Source organism: Abramis brama (assembly GCF_963993115.1).
Source record: "Abramis brama genome assembly, chromosome: 25".
NCBI lineage: Eukaryota > Metazoa > Chordata > Actinopteri > Cypriniformes > Leuciscidae > Abramis > Abramis brama.
The window spans coordinates 8,967,515-8,994,281 of NC_139987.1; positions in this window are offsets into that span (position 1 = coordinate 8,967,515).

Genomic DNA, 26,767 nt, shown 5'->3' on the forward strand with positions numbered 1-26,767 from the left:
GCTATAATAAATTATATGTGGTGTATTTTGAGCTGAAACTTCACAGACACATTCTGGGGACACCAGAGACTTATATTACATCTTGTAAAAAGGGACATAATAGATCCCCTTTAAACATTTATCATTATTTGTAGTTACAAGTTAAAATGAAAGAGTTAACACACAGTAAAGTTATAAATTGCATGGTAATAACCTAAAGCAACTCTCAAAATATTAACAGGCCTGTGTTTTGAATCTACATGCAACAGTTGTAGAAACTGTGGTGAAAAAAAAAAAAGCCCCTCAAAAGAACAAAAATCAAAGCTTGTCTCATCAGGACTTGCTTATACTGTTAATCAATGACTAATTGCTATTGAAAGCCTCTTGCATAAAAATCTACAGGGATAAAAGAGTGCTCCTGACAGGCAAACGGCTTTACAAAAGCAAAAAGGAGCCTGTGTGGTGCATTGACCTATTGGGTTTAATAATCTGAACACTGACTTCAGAAGCCAAAGCTTTAAAGCCCTTTAGTCACTGTAACGAAACCGAACACCTACGTCGTCTAACAGGACTTAAATGATCTTTCAATGCCAATGAACTTTTTACTGATTGGTGTATTGTAGAGTGCAACTTAACAAGCTAGCAAATGAGATAGTGAGCTCTTCAAATCCGCAACAAAAACGCCCGGGGCTCATTCAAGCACCAGAGGCAACTTTATGTCTGCTGACAACTTGATTTAACAACACTGCTGCTATTTATGTGTTCTTTTATTCCAGCAGCATGCAGAGCTGTGGTCATCACAGAGGAACTTATTGCTTTTGAGTTCATAAAGCAAAGGAAAAGAGAGTAATTGGATATATTTGACCTCAGCCATCTTGCTAAATTTGACCTCTACCTTTCACTTAGTTTTGTAATGAGGTGCTCAGGTCCAAGACATAAGAACAAACGACCTCTAGCAGTGGATCTTATCAACTTCCTTTTTAGTTTCTTCACGTGAAGTTTTTAGCAAACCAAAGCAGATGATTACTGAGACTGGAAATACAGCAGCTTCCTGTCACTGGCAAACTCGGAGCGGAGTGTTCCCTCCAGAGACGCCTTTTCTAGGCCCAGAGAGGCTGTACTGCACTAGACTGCCAATGGGGGAGAGAAGGAGAAAGTTGGAGGACCTAATAACTCCCAGGTTTTAATTAAGTAACATGTCTTTGAGGGCAGCGTTGCAGAAAGTTCACAGCGGCCTACTTCTGGCTGGGTATGGAGGGCCTTCGGGGGTTTCTCCTCAGTGGAACATTCAATTGATTACGACACCTCACAGCCGGGCTGGCAAAGAAGACCTCCTCCAACACTTTGCTTTCATGCTGTGCAGACTTGTGATGTTTCCAGCTTGTCTTCGGCTGACTTTAATGATTTCTCTTCTTTTATTTTCTCTTAATTTTAAGGTTGTCCTGTGTGTGATATAGTGTGCTGCCTTTAGAAAGAACTTCTTAATAAAGAAAGGAGAGTTTGGGGAATATAGAGAACTATAAAACCGATCGTTTTGGTCTTGAATGCTGATTGGTCAATACCAAGGTCACATTTTCAAGTGAACCAAATAATATGCTGTTATTAAACCACATTACCATTGATTTTCCTGTTCAAGACTCATTTTCCCAGGGTTGCTTTTACCCCTGGACAAGTACTCAACATAGTGCTCTATTAAACACAAGTTGGCATTTTTTTTTGCTCCATTTTTGACAATTAGATGTTGTTACAGAAAATGCGCTTTTCAACAATTCATTTTTGGAAGTGTTTGCCATGATGTAATGGCAAATAACACAATTGTTATTTGAATTTCTTCTTTTCAGACAAAACTGAACATGTTTTATGGTAATGGCAAGGTGCACACACGGCTGTTCCAATTGACAACAATGAGAAAGTTTGCTTCAGGAAAAAAATGATATTTCACTAAATTTTGTTGCACTACAGTACACCAAATAATTAAAGGGGAAAAATTTCAATTATATTGAATTATACCATGGTCTGTCTGAATATTCGATTCATATTGGCTTGAAGGTGTCCATTAAAACCGTTTAATGCACAGGTAGTTTAATCAGTCAGTGTAATCACTGTTCTATATTAATGCGCTGCTTTCATTGAAGCACACACACACACACACAGAGAGAGAGAGAGAGAGAGAGAGAGAGAGAGAGAGAGAGAGAGAGAGAGAGAGAGATTGTGCTGCGCACACACAGAAACATTCAGGAGCACAGAAACTTGTTATCAACGCTGCTATTAGTAAAATAGCTTCTCTACTGAATCTTTACATTATATTTTTCAACAACGAGTGGGTAACACCGCTAGCCTGGTTAAAACCAGACCCTTCTCAGTTGAAACTGAGTATAGGGTCTGGGGAAGCTATGTAGACAAATCATTACCAAAGGGGCGTCACCAACCGACGTAGCTCAAATTCCTCTGGGCGCAATTTGATAGTCTTAAAACCAATCAGATCGATGAAGGAGACGACGTATGCTTCGAGTGTTGTTCTTTGCTCCGGTTTTAACGAAAACGGTAAGTTTAAATCGCTCAAAACAGACGCGATAACTGATTCGTTTATATACTGTCTATGATTCGAACGAGTGATGTTCCACGGCGGCAACCGGCGTCACATATTGACGCTAAAGGGTGCCCTTTGCGTCGGATATTGAAGAAATTTCAAAAGCATCAGTATTATGACGCCCTAGGATGAGAATGCGTTGCATGTAAATCCCTCCCCAAACGTTTCTGATTGGTGCCGCGATTTCAGTGGCACAGTAATGAGTTTGAATGGGCTCTTCTCCAGACTATCCTGGAGAGAGAATTAAAATTCGCCGGAAGTAGTCTGGGTTTTCCCAGGCTATAACACCGCTGTTTTGAAGTAATTAAACTTGCAGCTTCATTGTCAGTAGAGAGATGCTGCACAGATGCAGGTAATTCACATCGCATCGCTTTGAATCAGGTGGTTCTTTGAACAGCTTTTAATGCACAGTTAAACAGTTAAATATCCCTTACATATTATAAGTATAAGTTAATATAAATATTATATTTAAAGCTGCAGTCCATAGTTTTTCCTCTTTGTCGCCATCTCTGATCGAAATCTGCAATTGCAGTTATTCGCGGAATTATAAATTTTACATTGGGTTTTGCCTCGGCACAGCACAGCGCAAATGAATCCAATGTTTTGAGGAGAATGTGCGGCTGTGGCTGTCAGTCGCTGTGCCGGTGTGGATTCTGTCATTCGGAATCACAGATTCTACTTTTTGACCAACATAAGAATTTTCACCAGAAAATGTCATCTGAACAAGTAAGTAACATCTACTTTTATTCTGACCAACTAAGGGAAAAAAAGCATTGCAGTAAATTGTGCTGATTATATCTATCGCTTATCATATCACGTCAAATCATGCAAATTATACTTTGTTCTCAAATTGTTAATGTTAACAACATCAGCATTGCGTGACTACATTTAATGCCCTTCCGATATTTATCCTTGTTTTTTCACTCAGGCCGGTTGCAGTCTCTTTTTTTCTGTAGCTACTCCGAAGTCCGAAGTCTTTTGCATTTCACAACGGGTGAATCTCCAGTTGTCACTGGTGATTGTCGTTTGAACCTTTCTGGATCCGCCATCAAATTGATAAGTTTAAGTATATCAAGTGCTGCGAGAAAAGGCTATAAATCTCCACCTCCAACATCCTCACATGCAATATAGCCCACTAGCCGAGACACCTTCTTTATGTGTACAGATGTGACGTAATGATGCAAAGACATGCTCGAATTTCCTGCGGACATCCACCAGTACCACTGGAGTTAAAAACATTATTACAAGCTTACCGTTTTGAATCGAGCTAAGGCAAGCAGATAGTTTTGAACACTGGCTGGTTATGTACTTGCTCAAAAATTTATTTTGGATAATTTTTAACACAAATAAATTACGGACTACAGCTTTAAAGAAAAAGTGCTATTTGGATCAGTTCCCTACTTTTCCCCATTTAAGTTATTAGAGATATTTAATAAAATAAATATACATACAACATAATTCTTGCCACACAGGGTTAAAGAAAGACCATAATCATGTTTGGTACAAAATGTCCTGTGAGTTTTTCTTTCATACAACAAAACCCACCAGACACACAGAAGGCCCTCTTGTTTGCCTGCCCTGAATATCACTGTAAGGTTACTATTTTGCATTTTTATGCCCTATATCAGCTAAAATATTTTAAAAATCAACATTCAGAAAGCAATCATACAGCAAACCTGTGGGAAAAAGACAAAGAATAAGCTCTGAAAAATGTGCCCCCCTTAAATGTCAGGGACACTCTCAGAAAGAAAAAAAGACAGAGAGATAAAATCAAGAAACAGGTTTGAAAAGTTTCTATGGTTACTTCTGTGCCTTCAAGTAGATGTACTGTATGATAAATACAAGGACCAGCAAGAATATTAAAAAACGGAAAGTGGAAAGGTAGAGAGGCTGCAAAGAGCCAAGGATGAATAAAGACATCTCAATCCTCCAAAGTTTTTGTGTGAATTTCTAGACAGTTAGGATATTGAATACATTATATAGTTGTTATATACTGTATTTACCCAAGGTGACAAACTAGTGGCGGGAAACAGAGAACATAGGACAACTAACTAGATAACTAAGACAGGCAAAATAGTAAAGGAATACAATGAAGATGAAACCAAAACTGAGCAAATGACAGTATGGGCCCTATCTTGCACCCAGCGCAATTGACTTTGTACACTGTAAAATCCACTAGTGATTCTAACTAACACTTTTTTAGTTAACTTTACTTAATGTCTTAACTTAATTGTAAAATTTTTGTAATCTGTACTATTCACATACTAAGTTTTGTTTACTAAGAAAACCCAAGTTCAGATTAATTGATTAGTTTGAGTGTGGTTTTTGAGGCAGGGAAAATCTTAATGGACTTTTCACTTAATGGACTCTGTTTGCATTCACTCATTTCCCAAAGTCATCTTGAATGTTGAAATTTTAATACAACTGATACATTTGAGAGAACATCACATAAGCTGACTTCATAAATTGATGTTGATTTTCCTAAAATGTTTTTAGTCACCATTATGGCGATTAGTGATCCCTTTGGTTGGGCACTTGGAACTTCATTTATACTATTGTAATTCTCTTCCCATTGATGCAGCGATTGCAACAGGAAATCAGTTATTTGGTTTCAAAGGAAGAGAAGTAGTATGTATGTATGTATGTATGTATGTATGTATGTATGTATGTATGTATGTATGTACAGTGAGGAAAATAAGTATTTGAACACCCTGCTATTTTGCAAGTTCTCCCACTTGGAAATCATGGAGGGGTCTGAAATTGTCATCGTAGGTGCATGTCCACTGTGAGAGACATAATCTAAAAAAAAAAATCCAGAAATCACAATGTATGATTTTTTAACTATTTATTTGTATGATACAGCTGCAAATAAGTATTTGAACACCTGTCTATCAGCTAGAATTCTGACCCTCAAAGACCTGTTAGTCTGCCTCTAAAATGTCCACCTCCACTCCATTTATTATCCTAAATTAGATGCACCTGTTTGAGGTCGTTAGCTGCATAAAGACACCTGTCCACCCCATACAATCAGTAAGAATCCAACTACTAACATGGCCAAGACCAAAGAACTGTCAAAAGACACTAGAGACAAAATTGTACACCTCCACAAGGCTGGAAAGGGCTACGGGGAAATTGCCAAGCAGCTTGGTGAAAAAAGGTCCACTGTTGGAGCAATCATTAGAAAATGGAAGAAGCTAAACATGACTGTCAATCTCCCTCGGACTGGGGCTCCATGCAAGATCTCACCTCGTGGGGTCTCAATGATCCTAAGAAAGGTGAGAAATCAGCCCAGAACTACACGGGAGGAGCTGGTCAATGACCTGAAAAGAGCTGGGACCACCGTTTCCAAGGTTACTGTTGGTAATACACTAAGACGTCATGGTTTGAAATCATGCATGGCACGGAAGGTTCCCCTGCTTAAACCAGCACATGTCAAGGCCCGTCTTAAGTTTGCCAATGACCATTTGGATGATCCAGAGGAGTCATGGGAGAAAGTCATGCGGTCAGATGAGACCAAAATAGAACTTTTTGGTCATAATTCCACTAAATGTGTTTGGAGGAAGAAGAATGATGAGTACCATCCCAAGAACACCATCCCTACTGTGAAGCATGGGGGTGGTAGCATCATGCTTTGGGGGTGTTTTTCTGCACATGGGACAGGGCGACTGCACTGTATTAAGGAGAGGATGACCGGGGCCATGTATTGCGAGATTTTGGGGAACAACCTCCTTCCCTCAGTTAGAGCATTGAAGATGGGTCGAGGCTGGGTCTTCCAACATGACAATGACCCGAAGCACAGGATAACCAATGAGTGGCTCTGTAAGAAGCATATCAAGGTTCTGGCGTGGCCTAGCCAGTCTCCAGACCTAAACCCAATAGAGAATCTTTGGAGGGAGCTCAAACTCCGTGTTTCTCAGCGACAGCCCAGAAACCTGACTGATCTAGAGAAGATCTGTGTGGAGGAGTGGGCCAAAATCCCTCCTGCAGTTTGTGCAAACCTGGTGAAAAACTACAGGAAACGTTTGACCTCTGTAATTGCAAACAAAGGCTACTGTACCAAATATTAACATTGATTTTTTTAGGTGTTCAAATACTTATTTGCAGCTGTATCATACAAATAAATAGTTAAAAAATCATACATTGTTTTTTTTTTTTTAGATTATGTCTCTCACAGTGGACATGCACCTACGATGACAATTTCAGACCCCTCCATGATTTCTAAGTGGGAGAACGTGCAAAATAGCAGGGTGTTCAAATACTTATTTTCCTCACTGTATGTATGTATGTATGTATCTATGTATGATGTATAACATATTTCATGTCAATTAATGGTCTTTTATAATTTTGTTGCTAACACTTATGTCCTACACACCTTGTGAAACTTTTAATTGTGTTGATATAATCCCTCTATATTTGTGACAATCTTGCAATTGATCATACTTGAGTAACACAGACTTCAACATTCAGCCTGCAAAACACAGCAATGGTAACAATTATATTTTATTTAAAGTAAATTATCAAGTACTCTCTACAGTTCTTTTTTAGTTACTAGAACTCTTGTGTAAGTGAACTATACTAACTAAGCATTTGTCAGTACCACATACTATTCCTATTTCACTTTACTTGTTTTTTTTTAAGGCAATCGGTTTGCATGCTTTTTTTAAGTAAGTCCAACTAATTAGATTTTACAGTGTATGCCGACGCATGTATTATTCCTATTTTGCACCCACACACAGCGGACTTTTCCCTCCACAGACGCACGTTGGTAAATTAGGAAATGAACTTGAGCTCTCGGGGGCGGTTCAGCGCAAAGAGGAGGCGTGTTCCGGCGCAAACGTTCCCTGATGCTATTTTGCAGGTTTAGAAAACAATTCCGCCACTGACCAGGAAAAACCTAGTCTAAAGTCAGTGGCACGTCACGCATGTCATTCATATGCTATTTTAAGGGCGCATGCTTTGCCATAATCAATGTAGCGTGTGCACAACATGCATACACTTTGCTTATCTCATCTACACACAGAAATCATTGGGAAATCATTGTTGTGTCCATGAAGATGTAAAAAAATAGGCATAAATCTAGCTTACACATTTACCAAAATTATTATATGCCTGTTTAACCGAAGCTAATTTGGGTGGGTTTCTCCCATCCCCAATGTAACTTCTCTGACTTTTACGGCCCTGACGAGAATGTTGCTCTCCTCGGCTGTGAACCGTTCCTGGCGTGCGCCTGGCAAATCCGCCGTTATAATACCAATCCGCCATTGAACAAGCGCGCCTGCTCTTAAAGGGAATGTGAGATGATGCTCTGATTGGTTTTTTTCACATTACGCCCAAACCACACCTATGAATAATGAAGCTATTTCAGACCAACCCATTTTAGATTTGCATCGGGCGCAAGAGTCATTTATCCCGCCGGTATAATAGCAACAGCGCCCAAGACCCGCCCACAAAGTTACTTGCGTTTCGCGCTTGAGATGCGTTTCAGATCGTTAAAATAGGGCCCTATAACTTAAAGGGGAACTTGGCAACTCTAGCTATTTCTTCGCTGATTTTCACTTTTGTTGTCACATGTTTTCTCAATGAGCTCCCCCTACAGCTGTGGGCGTATATTTCACAACACTGTCATAAAAAAACTCACTTGCGGCACCCTCCTCCCCCTTTCTACCGCTGCTCTTGTGCATTTGTTATTATCGGAGCCGGCCAACTTTATCGTGTGGAGCTATGTCTACCGAGGTGGGTAATACATCATACACAGTATCATAGAACATTGTGTTTATGTCGAATTGCCGTAAAGCAGTTTGTGTTTCTCGCTCGTTCTCGCATCTCACAAGACTGTTTCCAACTTACCGGGACGTTAGTCCCCATGTTGCAAGGTTGGTTTTCCACCTGGGGAGCGGGGAAAGTCACAATTTTCACCAGAACAGTTTATTAAACCATCCAAATGATTTCTAAACGGTTTTATTAAGTTGGAATAGTTGCCTTTAAAAATTGAAGTTGAAATTGGTAAATTATTTTGATGAGTTAAAGTAATGGAAAAACGTATGTTGCTATGACATATTGTCATAGTATTGTCACATCCGTCAGCAACGTACTGTATGTTTTTCCATATGTTTCGTAGTGATTTAAAAGATGAACGACTTGAGTGTTAGATGGTAAAGGAAAAGAAGAATGCAAAATTATATATACTATTTCGATTAATGCAATAAATACAAAAATCTTGAATATCAAACAATAACGGATTTGGGTACCGCTATATTGTGCATGATTAGTTTACTGCAAGGTATGAATTGACTCAAGAGTCAATCATTAAGCTAATCTTATTTCCTCCATGGAATACATTGGAACCAATTTTGTTTTGCAACACTATTAGTTCACACAGAATGCATTTTTTTGTATTCTACTGCCTTTCTATGTAAAGAAATACGTGTTGCATGTCTTTTGACCATTGTGCTAGTGTTTTGCCTCTTGCAGCGGCTCATGCATAACATACCAATTTACAAACGCCTCTCTAGTCCTTGCATTTTTTCCCAAGTCCACCGTCCTGCATCTCATCTCATTTATAGGTCTAACCTTCCAGCCAAAGGGAGCACTAATCATCATAATGGTGACATCAAATGAAACACAGTAATGAAATATGATCAGTTTTTTATAGTAATTTGAACTAAACTGATTCTGCATTTATATTGCATGCTGAATACAGAATTTTACTGTAGTTACAGTTAAATCAAATCCTGGAAATATTTTATAGTGAGTTTATGACTGTGCAAAACACCTCACATCTCTGGTAGTGCAGAATTATGTATCACTGCATTACATATAAGGAGCAGGTTCAAACAACCTCATTCACCTGAGAGAAAATATATGAAGCCTAAGATCTCTGAAATGAACCGATGAAAGCACAGTTGTAACATAAGAGTGTTGTAATGTACAGCACTTAGCTGTGAAGACACAGTCTGAATCCGCTCTGTCTGAAGACTGACAGCATTAAACGATGACTAAGCGAAAGGAAGACATTCATTAAATGGTGATTTGAGGTGAGAGACCGCTGTCGCATGCATGGGGCCTGGCTGAGACACAGTGTAAGGATGGCGTTATGCTGTAGAAAAAGTTGTGAATGTGCGTAAAAAGCGCCCGTGTCACAGGCCTGGCCCGCATTTCCTCAGTTAGCGGTAATCTCTCTGTGTCCAACCACTCTGATGATCTGGGAACCGTGCCACCCTGAGCTGGATTAGTGGAGAGCTAACAGGATCCTCCCGTTTGTCGGGTGGAAATGGCGCGGGGAGGATCGCGGATGGGGCATTACATTAATTACAACCTTTAGAAAGTAGGACGGCTATTTCATGCACCGCTTTAGGGATTGAGATGCGTGTGTGTGTTTGTTTTGCACACACCATTCTCTCTCGGTTTCCCTCACTTTCTCATTCATACAAAGGTGGTGGGTGCATTGACATCACATTACCTTCTTTAAACACTTGTAGCAGAAATTGTTACATCCCTTTATAGCACAACTGAATTCCTGCTCATGTTGTGTCATGGTTGGCCTAGAGACGAGCCATGTGCCTGACCCTTCTTCCAAGGGTTTCTAAAACATAATGATCTTCTTCATATATTATTTGGTACTTTTTGATCAGGCTCAGAACACAAACACACTAAAAAACGAAACAAAAAAACAACCCTGACAAACAGCCGATGGTCATACAGCACACATAGAGCATTACAGTTTTTGTGTCAAGAAAGTGACAAATTGTACATGTACATTAATAAAAAAATTAAAACTTGTACACATTTGAGAGCTTTATACTCACGTATGAATGTGCAAAATATACACATATAAATGTATTTTAATTAAAATTAAAGTTATAGTAATTAAAAATTTAAAGTCACCATGAAATCAAAATGGACAATTTCTATTTTGTAATGGAATATTGCTGTTTATTATAAATGATTTATTTGTGCACATAATTCTTTTTTTTTTAAACTCTGTAACACTTTACTTCAATCGTCCACTTTAGACATTCTACTAACTATGAGTAACTTTGCAACTATGTTAACTCACTGTTAACTTCACTGCTAACTCATTTGCATAATTTATTTTGTTAGTGGCTGCAATTCATTCCTATAGTGAATTCCCCCCAGAATGTGACGTGCTCTACAATCGTCAGTGGTTTCAATGAGTTTATTTCCCAGTTTCATGATTCTGGGCTGGACGGAAATGCAATCCTATGCTTTCTGTCTGAGTAAGAGAACTATATCTGTGGCATAAAGCCCCTTCACCTCTGAGAGCAAAGAAAAGCCAACAACCTCTGTGAGGTTAACACATCCTGACAGTGGCCTCCTCTGGGCTAGAGACTTTCGGCCAACTCTCTCTTTGTTTCTGCTCGGCAAGGGGAGATGTCTAGTAGAGATGAAAGTCTAAGCATGGGAGTGGAACTTGTTCAAATTTGAACCGATAACATATAGGTTATTATAAGAGCAACGAGGGGACCCACGTTGACCTAACCCTTTTTTAATTATATGGGTGATAGACATTTTCAATGCAACCCCAGTAGTACACACACACACACACACACACACGCACACACGCATGCATGCAAACACATCATATATGGGTCAACGACAAATAAAGCTTCATAAAAGGTTTTTTTTAATCCTTTCGAAATTGATGTAATGCATATTTCTAAGTCAGGAACAACGTGTTTAAACAAGATTCAAGTGTTACATAACATTTCAAAGTGTTTAAAATTCATTTTTTTACTTTACAATCAAATATTTGTAAATATATACCTAATTTTATTGTGAAATATTAGCAAAGTAACACTTAAGACTAGCATCTTTAGCATCTGATTTTACTTTTAAAGTCAGAAAAATAATCATACAAGAGTAAATGCATTCAATACAGTAACTATTCTCAATCTAGTTTTCAGCCATTTGTTCACTTTGACCATTATTTGCTGGCTGAAAGCAAGAAATGACATGAGCTGTGTCCCAAAGTGAAGGCTGCATCCTTCGAAGGCCGTATTTGAAGGCCGGATGGCCGTATTTGAAGGCCGATTGCGTCACAGCGGTGCGACGAAGGACGTCCCAATTCAAAGGCTGCATCCTTGGAAGGTCGCATTTGAAGGCCGATTGCGTCACCGCGTCTCGATGAAGGCTGTCCCAATTCAATTCTGCATCCTCCGAAGGCCGTATTCGAAGGCCGGTTGCGTCATCGCGCCCCGACGAAGACTACTCTGATTCAAAAGCGACGCCAAATGCACCCTTCGTTTCCCCGTGAAAAGAAGGATACATAGGCCCTGTCCCAAATGGCGCACTTCATGCGGACTTTAGGTCTCGTGGACTTGAATTGCGCGTGCTCGCTGAGTCTACGAGTCCGTAGGCCGTCCCATTCAGCATTTTACCGCTCTGAAGTGTGCTCAGCAGCGCCCCCTTTGTACCCTTGAAGCGGTCTTCCGCGAAGCCCGCATAGAAGCAGGCTCCACGCACTTTAACTACCCAGGAATCCTTGCGAAAGGCCAATCAGACAACAGATGGGACGAGATTTCACTCACGGATAATTGTTGACATGGCTGAGAAGAAAATATTACGGTTTTTATGACCTAAATGTACATTTTACCAGTTGTTACCTACAGTTTATACAAACATTATGGTCATCGACCAGTGGTTGATGTCTCAAACATAATAATAGCGCATTTAATAATACGATCGTGTTATGATTCATTAAATAAATAGTAGCCTACCGAATGTCAGGGCTTTACTGAGTCATATGTAAACATAGTATGAATATTGAAACCTGTAAATTGAAAAAAATATGTTTAAATTATGTTTTAAAATTGTAATCTTAGTTCAAATGGAACATTATGTAGCCTATTATTATGTACAACTGTATACATCATTTAAATAAGCATGATATATATATTGTTTAATGCCCAGGTGATATGCACAATATCAAAATATAGAACTGTAAAATTAGGATGTGTAGTTGACATGCAGATAAGACATCGGAGCGCAAAAATGTGATTTCTCCTGTCCAACAACAACCAGGCCGTTATTTCCGGCGTGCCGATCGAGTCTGTCCCAAAAATACCTCTCAATGCTCCCATGGACTCGCGCCAAGGGCCCTATTAGGTCTGCACTACATGACGTCACCAAAGTGTGGACTCTGAGGAAGTCCACAAGTCCGGAGTGTGCCATTTGGGACAGGGCCATAAATGGACACTTAGCGGCCTATTCTACCCCATAAGTCATTGCGCGCCGTTGACGACAGCATTTATTTATTTATTTTTAAAGGCGGCCGAGACTAGAGATCGGTGGTGGACAGCAAATTCACATTTAAATGTAAGTATTATGTTTTCATTTACTCAAATAGCTAGCGAAACCAGAGTTAAAATTTTGTATAAACTTCTTCTTAATTCCTTCGTCACCATTGCGTGGCTACATTTATCAGGTAGTTTTAGGCAAAACTTGTGGTAATAACGTTATTAGTTTAACGACCTATTTGTAATATTTGCACTTGTGTATTATAAGAAATATCACTCACCCAATAAAGCCCAAAACAATAAGAAAAGCAGTAGATAAGGCAATGGGATTTCACTTTTATGTGTTTTTGTAGTGCTGAGCAAGCTATGTGGTTTTAACCAAATTTTAGTATACAGAAATATGATTTCTTAAGTATTTTGTATGCATGTCTTGATGTGTCATATTTTGCAGTGTTAACAATCCACTTAAGATTGCTCCTCTGTGTTAAGTACCCTTTTCTGCTTTTTTAGAACAATTCAGGAAAAAATGGGTTTATATATATATATATATATATATATATATATAAAGAAAAGTAATACACACATCTTTGCTAAAAATGTATTGTCCTGTTGTTTTTAACAAGCCATGGTTCATTTGCTCTGCCTTTAGGATTGCACGTGTCCTGGGACAGGAGAGGGTGTGAGTGGGAAACCCACTGCTGAAACTTGGCCCTGGTTTGTCCTCATCGCCTCAATCCCCGAGGACACACCAGGGCCGAGTTCAGTAGTGGGTACCCACGAGGAGCCAGGGGCAGCAGCACCAGCACCACCAGTAGCACCAGCAGGAGCACCAGCACCAGCACCAGCACGAAGGCGACGAGACAGGACGGGTTTTTGGACTTGATCAGAGAAGAAATGCAACTACAGAGGGAGGCAGAGGCGAGGAGAGCACAGGAAAGAAGGGAGAGTATGGACAGGCTGTTTTCTCTTCTTGAGAGAATGATTGAAAAATATATACATTTTCTACATATTCTTGTTTAACTTTTTTCACTTTTATTTTTTAAAAGAAAAATGATGTACATTTATTTTTATGCAACTTTAATTGTGTAAATAAAAGAGAACGAATTGTTCTGGACATTGTTTATTTTTGTAATGACAGTAATACTTTCTGCATGAAACAAATTCTATACCTTTTTATTTTTTCAAATAACATTGGTTAAATGAAAATCATTTGTTCTATAGGCTACATTAAAGTACTTTTTCCAACTATTTACAAAATACATTAAACATATCAAAATCAACATAAACATTTAATTTTACAATACATAAAATAAGAAAAAAATGATGTAGACTCTATTGAGCTGAGCTGCTGGACCGGGATGGGCTGCCCCTGGTAAGGCCTCCTGCTGGTGGGACATCATCTGGGATGGTCTCCAGAGTGTTTGAGTGCATATTTCCACGATCCACTGAGTTGTCTACCAACAGGTTTGCAGGGCTGATTCAATCGACGGCTTTCTGAAAAAAGTACTTTTAATAACTACTGCATTTATATTAGGCTACTACTGCATTTATATTAGGCTACTACTGCATTACTGCGTAGGCTATGTTGCATTTTACTTCTGTATATTTTCAATATACAGTAATATCTGGTTGTTACATTATATACTTTTGTGTAGTTTAATGTAATCATATTGTGATGTGAGGGAAAAAAGTACTTCAGTAGGTTACTTCACATTTGTACGTGAATACTTAACGAAATATGCAGTTCCGAAAATTAAAGTAACAAAATGTAGGCTTATTGTCACAATATTAACAAATTGTTGCTAACTACAGCGTCCCATATCAAAGGGCGCATCTGAAGCGCTCGGACCGGTCTAGCCTACGAAGGAATGTTCTTGTCGCCTGGCAACCGTGACAGCTGCAGATGACGAGCGCGAGAAATACTGGACTTTTTATATTCAATTGGGTTTTGTATTCAAACAGGGCTAAACTGAAAATACATGACCCGGCAGCGCCGGGGCTAAAAAATCCTCACCATGTCCTCCAGTAAAATATAAAACATAAAAATGACAATAGCCAATTCTGGCTCCATAGCTGTTTACTCAATTATCAAAATGAATGATCAGGATAGCAGCTGTCCTCTCACACCGTTGCTTAGCGCCAGGAGCGGTGATCGGGAACACCTGGTTGCACAATTAGGAAATCCTAGGAAGGCTACATGGTGCGTCCTTCAGAGGACGCATAGGCTGCATCCTTGAAGTCTGCGTCCTTCAAAGGATGCAGCCTTCAACATTGGGACACAGCTATGGTTGCACCACCTGAATATCTGTTGTGCCACCTGCACAGCAAAATTCAAAATGTCCAATCTGTGGCAAGAGAGTATTGTTAGTGAATATAATCTATTAACATCAAATGGACAGTGATGATATAAGCGCATCACTCTACTGTTTGTTGTTGAAAACTAGATCACCTGAACATCTTTGCATCTGGCATTCTTTGCAACAAATTACATGTTTTGGTAAAAACTGTTACAAAACCACAAACACTCAAAAAAATAAGCTAGAGTCAAACTGCCCAACTAAAGGAAACACTCATCACGATAATGGTGATCATACATTTTCAATAAATCGTCAACATCTAAACCTCTGTTAATTCTCAATACAAACTTCTGTAAACGTATGACAGAAATAAAGTCAATCTGGTTAGTAATAAATAAAGCTGGTAATGCTGTTTATGGAGTTGTTGAATCCTCCTCTGCTGAGAACTTGTTAACAGCAGGTGTTCATCATTAATGCTCAATCATCACTTAATTAATCACTTTAAGTATCTCATTAACTTTAACTCTGATTCAGAGTTATTTTAACTCTCTGTAGAGAGGGACCAAATGTTCTCTGAACAGAGTTAATATTCTCTGGGGATTTTGCTGTGTGACAACATTGATAATGACAGAATATGTTGAATACTTTTTATTATTATTATTATTTCAATTACATATAAAATCTAAGTGTTTTAGTCAACAGTCTATCAAAGTAAAAGCAGTAAGTTGATCAAAAACAGAATAAATCACATGGCATCACATTCAAAACAGTGCAATAGATTGGTTAGATAAACTGTATTTAATTGTGTATATACATGTTTTACATTGTACTTATATTTGAAAAAATGCCTGCATATTAAATTTATAATTCAATTCTGTAATGACATCTATAATTACAGTTGACCCTTTCCTTACCCCTTAATCCCTTAACCCAGCCTTAAACCTATCCATACCACCAAAACCTGTTCCTAACCTTATGCTTATCTCACATCAATAAAAAGCATTTTGCAAAGTACATCGTATAACCATTTTATGTGAGTACACAGTAGTTAAAGACACCGAAAAATAAAGTGTGGCTGATTTTTCTTTATTATTTGTTTTGCTTTTCTTTACCACAGTGAAACCGTTGCACATCTCCAAGCAACACGCAATGGTGTTTTGTTACTGAATTAATCTTTTAAAGGGGTAATTTGAGTGAATGATTCAATAGCCTATTCATAAAGACATTCAACTTCATCACCGAATGAATCAGATGAATAAATGATTCAATGACTCACTCAGTAAGACTTGATGCCATCTATTGCCAGTATCAGTACTAAATATATAATTTTCAATATTCTATATTTTAAGGAAACTTCCTTTTTCCACCATTTCATATTTGTATTCAAAATGTTATATTTAAAACAATCTCATAATTTATGCAATTGCTACTGCTGTGTAAATGTATTCATGCTACATCTGAGATGCATTAAAAATGCGAGTGAAGCTTGATTCGTTATTTAACATTTATGTAACATAAAACAATGACACAATTATAAAACCATGTTAATTAAAAATGTAAATTATACATATATGTGTTTGTGTTTACGTACATGTTTATTTAATTTAATTTAATTTATTCAATTAAATTTTAATCAGTTGGAACAAAGGTGCAGTGCAATAAAGGAATTAGATGTGAATACATAATACAGAGGGTAATACTGAGTTTATGAATTAATGGAAACATCAGAGCTGTTCACTACTTATTGCCAAATGAGGCTATAGAAAACATTCAGCCAACACAATCACTTGAGGAAACAAACTAACATAAGCAAAAATGCAGGACACTGTTATGTTCATTATCTCTGTGCAAGTTGCATGAGCAGGCCTAAATTATGGATGTCATCAAACTTTTGTCATTACATTCCAACTGACACCATCTCAGTTTGTTTCTGATATAGGCAAGAGAGTCTTTCCCTCAACTGGTTTGCGTCAAAAGGAAAAAAGGAGCCACTAAAAAGCTCTGAGCTTTAACAAGAGTTGGCCCTGGCATGTCTCACTGAAAAACTGCCTTTGCATGAATCTCTGTACTTCATGTTATTGAGGGTAATGCCAATTGGACTAATACAGTGTTTGAGAAGAGGGTGAGCTTACTGCCGCCGCACTAGAGAGACGACAGCCCTTTTTAAAAGATTTCTGGGAGCTTGGATAGAAAGAAGGGAACGTCTAGGATGGGAGGTGGGCTGGATAGCTATGAATTTGGGGTATTCATTTCTTAGCAAACTTTCCCACAAGCTACTTTATGCCAAAGTGGAGGTGGATTTGTAATTTATTTTGAAGACACATTTTTGTCAAAAGGTGTGCTGTGTCTTTTACTAGTAGATGTTTTTCAATGGTTAATACATTGAACTTTTTAGAATGCCTTGTGTAGGCTGATACATCCATATGTATTTATTTATATAAATAATACTACACTGTTAGAAAAATCTGCACTGTAAAAAGTGAACAGTTGGATCAACTAAAAAAATTAAGTTTTCTCAACTTAAATTATCACGTTTTATCGTGAAAAACGTGATAATTTAAGTTGAGAAAACTTAATTTCTTTAGGTGTTACCAATTGAAGTAATTTTTTAAAGTTGATCCAACTGTTCACTTTTTACAGTGTGTAGAAATTACAGTATTACTGGCAGCTACTTGCCAGTAACTTACTGTAGATTTAAATTGATGTTATTTACTGGCAACAATTTGTTCAAAATTAAATGAACATTAAACATTAACAAGTCTTTATCTTTACAGAATAAAACTAAAATAACAGCCTCATGCAAAGCATAGGAACCAAAATCTGAAGGAAAAAAAAAAACAGAAAAAGGTTGATGAAGATTTCTGGTTCCCAAAATGCTTTGCATTAGATTGTTATTTTATAGTTTTATTCTGTAAAGACAAAGACTTGTTAATGTTTAATGTTAATTTAACTTTGAACAAACTGTTGCCAGTAAATAACATAAATTTAAATCTACAGTAAGTTACTGGCAAACAGCTGCATAACTACAGCAAATTTTTTACAGTGTAATTATGCATTTATTATAATACTTTAATTTATATAAAATAAATTGCAATTTTTAAGCACAAATTTGAGTGATTAATGTTTGTGTTTCATCTAAAAAATTTCTTATTTAACAGTAATCATAATAGTTGCACTATAAATGTTCTCGTGCACTTTATACGCCTGTCCAAATCACACCTGGGACTAATTTAATTTAATAATATCAACTCTTTCTCACCGCCTTTATTCAAACTTCTGTACTGAAATGCTGGGCACTTAAGATCAAAAGGAAAGCACATAAAGTGTCATTTCTTTTGTGTTTGGTGCACATTAGATACTGAGGTCAATACAAACCATGTAATGTAAATGTAGTGCTAATTAGAATGAAGTGTAAAAGAAAGAAGAAGAAAGGATTGAGAGTATAAGTTCGGTTAGCAAGTGTGGTATTTATAGCCCAGCAATTTTATATAAAGATATCGTAAATGATATCTTAGCTCTCAGAAAACTGTATTCAACGAAAATTCTAAACAAATAAGTAATTCAAGTGCTGGCGTACACGGTTAGAGATGTTCCTGGATCTAGAATGCCAACAAGTCCAAAGGTCAATAAAGCCATAAATTCTGCAGGACAGCAACCCGAGTCAGCTCACTCACCATGGACTACAGTCATACAGCGTTCAACTGCGAGGTTAAAGTGTGCTCTGTGTTGGTAGCGGGGCTAGAGCTCTCTACTCGTTTGTTTAGGCTCATTAGGTCAGTAATGAAGTATAGCCGAAGGGGAAGTTCATGAGTAACAGCCCATATTTGTACTAAAGCGACAGCCTGCATCGGCTTTCCCTTAGTTCTGGACCGAATGCACATTTAGCTGAGACATATGGAAAACTTTCCAAAGTCTGCAGCCGCTGAACTTAATGTGTGTTGTCATTTCAGTTAAGCTTATTATCTGCTCTTCCACTACCCCGTACTAAAGCAAAACACAAGCAGACATCTGCTGAGATAGATTGCGGGCAATGTTTTGATATCTTTAGCGTGATATTTAGCGACAGTAAGTGTGTTTTGGAGATGGATTCGATTGACCTTACACTGACATGCTTTCCTCAGTCTTAATCTTCTGCACAGGAATCGCCGCCTGACAGAAACTACTAGGGTCACATCTGGAGTGCTATAGATTGTTTAATCCCTCAAGTGTCCACTGTGAGAAAGATCCATTTACTCCTGTTTTGTAGCTTTGGGATTTGATGAAAATAAAGGACCTCTGTTAGGTGAGATCATTAAAGTGCACAATAATAGCTGTAAAAAGACTTTGGAGGGGAGAGGGGGGTGGATTCATTGAATGAATTGTGGCTGCTACATTTTTTTTTTTTTTACTTGCTAAGTTGTCTTTGGCATTTTAGTGAAAAATATTTGCGGAACGAAATTTGCATGCAACAATTCCCGTACTTGCATTTCTGAGTTGTAGATTGTGGAGTCTACCGCAATCTGGCAGACTTTACAGTTGTAGTGTAATATCAGCCATAAGCAACAATTTTTCCCTCTAATTATGTTAGCATTCGGCCGTTTTTTGGCCACTAGAGGGCCCCATTGTGCTTTTTGTCTGATCCTTTTGTTTTCTCTTGTTTCCAGTTATTATTTGCACCTGTGCCTCGTTTCCCTTGAATGTATTTAAACCCTTAGTTTTCCTTAGTTCTTTGCTCTGTGTTTGAATGTTAGCACCCAGCCTCAGTGAAGCTGTGAACGTTTGTTGCGCCAGTTGGATGCTCTTGTGCAGACATGGGCAGTATTTCAATTAAATGTATTTAATAACTTTAGTGTATTTTGTAATTTGTATTTTGCAGGTGTGGAAAAAATAAAATGTAGTTTGTAACAAAATATTTAAAGTGTATTTAGAGTATTTCAAATACTTAAATACTAAAGAAAAATCACCATATGCTTATCACCATAGTAAACGATTTTGCAATATTTTCGGTCTGATGTTGGCAATGGCAATGTCCAGGTTAGATGCACGAAAATCACGTGACACCCTGTATGACCGGGCTCCCTCCAAGAAGTGAATGAGTTTTGAACACAGGAGAAGAAGTGGCACTGCTCCTCTTAAAAACGGCATTAAAGGGTTAGTTCACCCAAAAATGAAAATTCTGTCAGTAATTACTCACCCTCATGTTGTTCCAACCCCGTAAGACCTTCGTTCATCTTCGGAACACAAATTAAGATATTTTTGATTAAATCTGAGAGCTGGATCACTCCTCCATAGGCTTCTAAGACATTATAACTTGCTGGCCCAAAAAATTTATTAAAGACATCGTTAATATAGTCCAAGTGACTACAGTGGCTCAATCTTAAGTTTATAAAGCGACGAGAATACTTTTTGTGCGCAAAAAAACAACAAAAATAACGACTTTATTCCACTTTTCATTTCCTTCTCTCTGGGCCTCGAGTTTTTTCACGTAGTATAACTGCGCAGCGCGTCTGTGTTGCACGTCACACGTAGGCTCACTATTGGCCGACGCTGGTCATGTGTGTGATGCGTGTGACGTGCAACACAGATGCGCTGCGCTAAAACACTACGTGAACTAACTCGAGGCCCAGAGAGAAGGAAATGAATAGTGGAATAAAGTCGTTTTTTTTTTTGCGCACAAAAAGTATTCTCGTCGCTTTATAAACTTAAGATTGAGCCACTGTAGTCACTTGGACTATATTAACGATGTCTTTAAAGGTGAACTAAGTAACTTTTTTATCTTAACCGAACAGCTTCGGAGTCATTGGAATGGTTATATGACTGTTTTCGGGTTGAATGGTGGTCTTCTCGCACCCCTCGAGCGCCTGTGAGACGAAAAACCACCCTTGCAACTTTGGGCCGGCGGGCCGCCGGCCACAGCATCAGGAAGTATCGCATGATATCAGGTCTCGCGATGTAACAAACTGCTTTACGGCACTGCACACATATACTATCTAAACATTTATATGCTAGCCTTCTGTGTATTATACATACCTCAGTGGACATGGCTCCGTGCGTTCGCCGGGTTCTTTGAAAACAAATGCACATGACCAGCGGAAGAAGATGGGACGAGCCAACGAATTTTGACGACAGTGTTGTCAAATATCTATTCCGAAGCTGTAGGGGGAGCTCTATAGAGAAACCCGCGAGCAAAAAGCGAGAGCATAATGCAGCTTTAATACATTTTCTGGGCCAGCAAGTTATAATGCCTTATGCCTATGGAGGAGTGATCCAGCTCTCAGATTTCATAAAAAATATCTTAATTTGTGTTCCGAAGATGAACGAAGGTCTTACGGGGTTGGAACAACATGAGGGTGAGTAATTACTGACAGAATTTTCATTTTTGGGTGAACTAACCCTTTAAGATTATTGTGGGAGTATTTTTGTATTTTCAAAATACTAATTACTTGTATTTTATTTAAATACATTTTTCACATCAGTATTTTGTATTTTATTTTGTTAAATTTCATGAGCCAGTATTTGTAGTTTGTAACAAAATAGTTTTTGATGTATTTGTGCCCACCTCTGCTCTTGTGGTACTCGTTTATTTTTTGGATTATCTTTTGAGACTTTTTCTGCTGTACCTACTTACCTTGTGGATTTACCTTTTGTCTTGGTGGATTACCCTTTTTTTTCTTTTGGAATTTCTTTTGACGTTGTGGATTTATATTTTTGCCTACTTTTTTTTTTTTTTTTTACATTATTAAAACACCGTCTCTAGTACTGCTGTGTCTGCCTCATCTTCTGGGTTCTGCTGACTAATAGTGGCTCAGTTTGCTAAGTGACTGATTCTCACACCGGAGACCTGAGTTTGTAACCGGGTCCTGACAAATAAAGTTTAACTTTATTCTTAAAAAATGTCTGGTTATGAACAGTGTGAACACTAAAATCTCCAATTCTGATTCACATTTTTGTTAACAAGTACAATTAATGTTCAAATCAGAGAAAGTTACCAAAAGTTAGGGCCATTTTACACCAGTTTTTACCTAAAAGGAAAGCTGATAAATATGTCAGGTTTTTTTTGTGTGCAAACATTAGTATTCAGTCTCCTCCACTGACCAGTTCATAAGATGTAAATAAACATGTGCATGTTCGTAAGAAGGTAAACGTATGTAAACACAGCTCTTATGATAATAAGGCTCCGGTAAACATACGCATAAAGGCATTTATCAAGCAAGTTATTTTTTAATCTGATTGAGAAGGTAGTTGTAATCAAGCTGTTACATGCTTAGTTCTGGGGTCTGAAAATGTTTTAAATATAAAGAAAAAATGATAGATTCTCCATTTGTGATGTGGTGATGAGCTATAACACACATCCGCGTTCTTTCCGCATGTCTTTTATGTGTTTATTAGAGGTTGAATTAAATTCAAATACTGTCAATCAATTCAAACTGCTGAATATAGTAATAGTATGAAAATGCATATGGTTCAGAATTGATATATCAGCCTAAAATCTGTTCAGATTTTTGGCTTTGAATTTCTTGCAGTTTTTTTATATATATATTTTGTAAAATATAGTAAAGTATGTAGGCTATTTTATATAAAATCAATTTACATTTTACATTTTCATAAACTTAAACTTCTATATATATATATTTTTAATTTCACTTTCATAACTTTTTCACTTCTACAATCTGTCTGTCTCCTTAAAAAGAGACCAAACTTAAGTCTGTGCTCCAAAGTATTCAAGATTTATAACAATTTAAAGTGGAACTGTCATTTTTGGGTCTATGCCCCCAAAATGGGACTGCCAGTTAAGGGATGAAATGTGACACATTATGTATGAAAATTATTAATATTTTAATTATCTTACATTCAATCTTACATTTATTTATACTTAGCGCCTTATAAATAGAAAATCTTTTTGAAAAGATATTGTCTACCACCTGCTTTAATAGTGCAACATTATCTCTTCCAGGGAAATAGAGCTGAGTTTTGTGAAAAAAGCACAATCTACGAGTCTATTTTGCATAATATGCTTTAGCAAGGAGGTGTGTTTACACTGAAAATGACAATGTTCTACAGTACGTTAGGCTGGTTAGTGAACAAGATGCCCCCCCCAAATTGTTTAGTTAATTCACTCCCTCTGGTCCTCAACTGCAAGACAGTGTTTAACCTATAACCATGTGTGCACTGTAAACAGAAGGCCGCTTGGTTTACAATTACAGCAGTTTGCCAAAAGAGCCAACTGTGCGATGTATTTTGCCTCTCAAAACATCTCTCACTGGGAAGAAGTGGTTGTCAAGCAATTTGAGAAAAGTGTAATTCCAAGAGACCAATTTAGACCAAAAAGGTTTTAGGCTAATCATTCTCCAGACATCGGTCTCTCTGGGTCACTCTGTTGTGCTCTTCCCCCCTCGTCTAAGTCCATTCTGCTTTACCTTTTTCGGAGGCTAAAGCATTCCATCACCAGATAACAGTAAAAACACTTTCTGCCGAGAAAAAGGTCAAGGCTATACTTTTGTGAAGGTCAGCTGTCATGTTGGCATGTCTGAAGGAAAGGACTAACCTGATTGAAAAAACCCAGCAGCCCGAGGGGTGAAGCCGCTTCCTGGGCGAAGGTGCGGTGGGTGTCCTTAGGCAAGGTGAGGGGTTACAGGGGCTTTTAGATTGAATTGTTACCCATGAGAAGAATGTCAAAGAAGTAAACAAAGGAGGATGCAGACTGCACCGTAAACAGATGTTCGCTTTGGGTTTATCTCACCTTCTACCTGGCAAACAACGTAATCTGACTCTGGAATTCTCCGGAATTTATATATTTGTCAACCAAATCCTTTAGCGCATAAGACTTTGAGGGGAGGCTCGAGACTCAAGAGATAAAATCCAATCTGTAGCATATGCTAAAAGATAATAAACTCCCTTCATGAAGCTTATGTCAGGAATATGAATGCTGTATAATAGTGATTTTCTTAAACAAGCAATTGATTGTGTAGTTTAATTAATGTGAGTGATGAGCTTTGACCATGGCCTGAATCCGTGCCAATAAGAGAAGCTAAATCATAATCGTGTCAGAGTGTGGCACAGAAACCATTACAGAAAATCAATTTTTCTCTCTCTCTCTCTCTCTCTCTCTCTCTCTCTCTCTCTCTCTCTCTCTCTCTCTCTCTCTCTCTCTCTCTCTCTCTCTCTCTCTCTCTCTCTCTCTCTCTCTCTCTCTCTCTCTCTCTCTCTCTCTCTCTCTCTCTCTCTCTCTCTCTCTCTCTCTCTCTCTCTCTCTCTCTCTCTCTCTCTCTCTCTCTCTCTCTCTCTCTCTCTCTCTCTCTCTCCCTCCCTCCCTCCCTCCCTCCCTCCCTCCCTCCCTCCTTTTTTTTCTTGTTTGGAGTGATCCCCACCTCTCTCCCAGGTATCTCCTTTGAAGAATTTATTTATTGATTGTCTAACCCCCTCTACTTTGTTGTGCTTTTACTCTCTGCGCTCATCCTCTTTTGCTTTTTGTCAGGGATAGGTTTTGCAAATTTCCCAGCGGGCATGGTAAAGGCACTTAAGAATTTTTCTGAACATAAGACTGTTCAGTCGTGAGCGGGGTGCTGTGTAGATGTCTGTTCCTTTTTGAAACTCGGAAGATTTTGAACTTTTTTTTGATAAAAGATTTGCCAGCACAACAGGCTTCGCTTAGAACACTTGTCTTTTAAAGTCAGGAGGAGGAGGCTTGGGTTATAGGTAACAATTTGACAAAATTTTAAAGGCAGCACAAGCTATTCGAATTTGAATGTATTCATTTTCCTTTTTCTGCCATGGAAAATATAAAAATGATCTGCAATTTGAAAATCAAGGAACCTTGAAAAGGTAAATTTACACTAAATACAACCAGGGCCGTCCCAAGCATGGGGCGGGGCCTAGTGCGATTTAGAGGAAGTGGGGCCCCCCTCTATGCGAGTTTGCTTTCCGGGGAGTGTGGGGACGGGGGTGTTGTGGGGGTGTTGTGAACAGACCCCCCTTCGGTCTGTTCGCGATCGCATTTCTTTCTCCCTTTTTCGACTAAAAACGCTGTATTATTCATGCCAGGCCAGCCAGTAGTTGGCGATGTCACTTTGCAAAGAAACACTATGCGCCTATAGACTGAACACGTAATGCACATGACATCACCGTTTTCACAAATTCTAGTTTTTTGTAGTTTATGGCAGACGGCAGTAGACGATAACGGTATCATTTTCAAAAACTTGTTTTCAAAAGTTTGCGTTTTCAGGCCCCCAAAAAGTCGTTGTTGTGTAAATGAATGGCCAAAACGCATAAAAAGTTTTCTGTTTTTAGTTGAAAACTGCCCCTTAGTTTAGTTTGAGGAGCCGTTTACAAACTTTTTCGTTTTTAGTAGGCCTACATCATTGTCATGTCAACGTACCCTCAAATGCACTTCATTACTCCAAATCTAATTAAAATAAAAATGGCTTCACATTTTTATTTATTTATTTGTTTCATTAAATTATATTATAAAACTCAACTCACTAATATTATATTATAAACATTAAACATGAAAATAACAATTAGACTAGACCGTGCTGATAATGATTTTTTTTTTTTTTTTTTTTATGAAACCAGTTTGCACATTAGTGATGGGTCATTGCGTCTGTCACATGACAAATGAACAAAAGACTTGGAAGGTAAAGCAATTACTTGTTCCCTGTAAATTATTTTTGATTTTGTTCTGGGAATTTGGCTGTTAAAAGTATAACATTTAAAGCCACCTGAATGAACGAAATGACTCAAAAAAAGATTTGTTCATTTTGATGAACGAGATTGAACAAGAGAGTCAGTAAAATGATCCGAACTTCCCATCACTATTGCGCATTAACTTTGGTAGCCCTAAAATTCTTAAACTAAAATAAAATCTAAATAAACTGGAACTATAGGAAACTCAAAAAGCTAAACTAAAACTAACAATGATATAGTGATGTAATGTGAGACAGGGGAAGTGTTATTTATTTACAAAAATTAGGCACAAACTCAAAAACTCAGTGAAACACGGAACATCAATCGTAGAATTGAAATCTCAGAGCAACAAGAAACAAAACTGAGCAACACTAGACAAGACCTGACAAAGAACATGGGAAACACCGGGGTATAAAAGCACAAGGGCTAAATAAATATAACAAGACACACCTGGGAACAATCAAGACTAATGAACAGGGGAACCAATCAACAAAAGGACTACAAAAGACTACAAATCCTAACACAGGAACTGAACATAGGCAGTGAACACAGAAACAATAGGAACATTCACAACACTTCAACTTAACAGTCCTAAAACACAAGACAGGAATTATGACAAGTGAAAAGTAGCTTGTTATAAAAAAAATAAAAAAAATAAAAACCTTGTTATTATTTATTGCCCATCACTGATTTCTTTCATATTAGCCTATAGCCTCCAATTCTATTGAACTTTTGCACATTATTGGCTGGCATGTCTAGAAACATCTATTCGTTTTCACAAGGACCCAACTCAAAGATTTTGCTTAGCTTTAAACTAAAGATGATCAATCACAATGTAGTTTTCCATTTCACCATCAAAGTCCACTGCTCTAAATCTTATTTTAGCTTTATGGTTAAATTTAATGACAGAAAAAATCGTATTATTGTAGATCTTGTTAGTCAGGATAAACCTTTGGCTTTACTTTTAACCCCACCATCCTTTT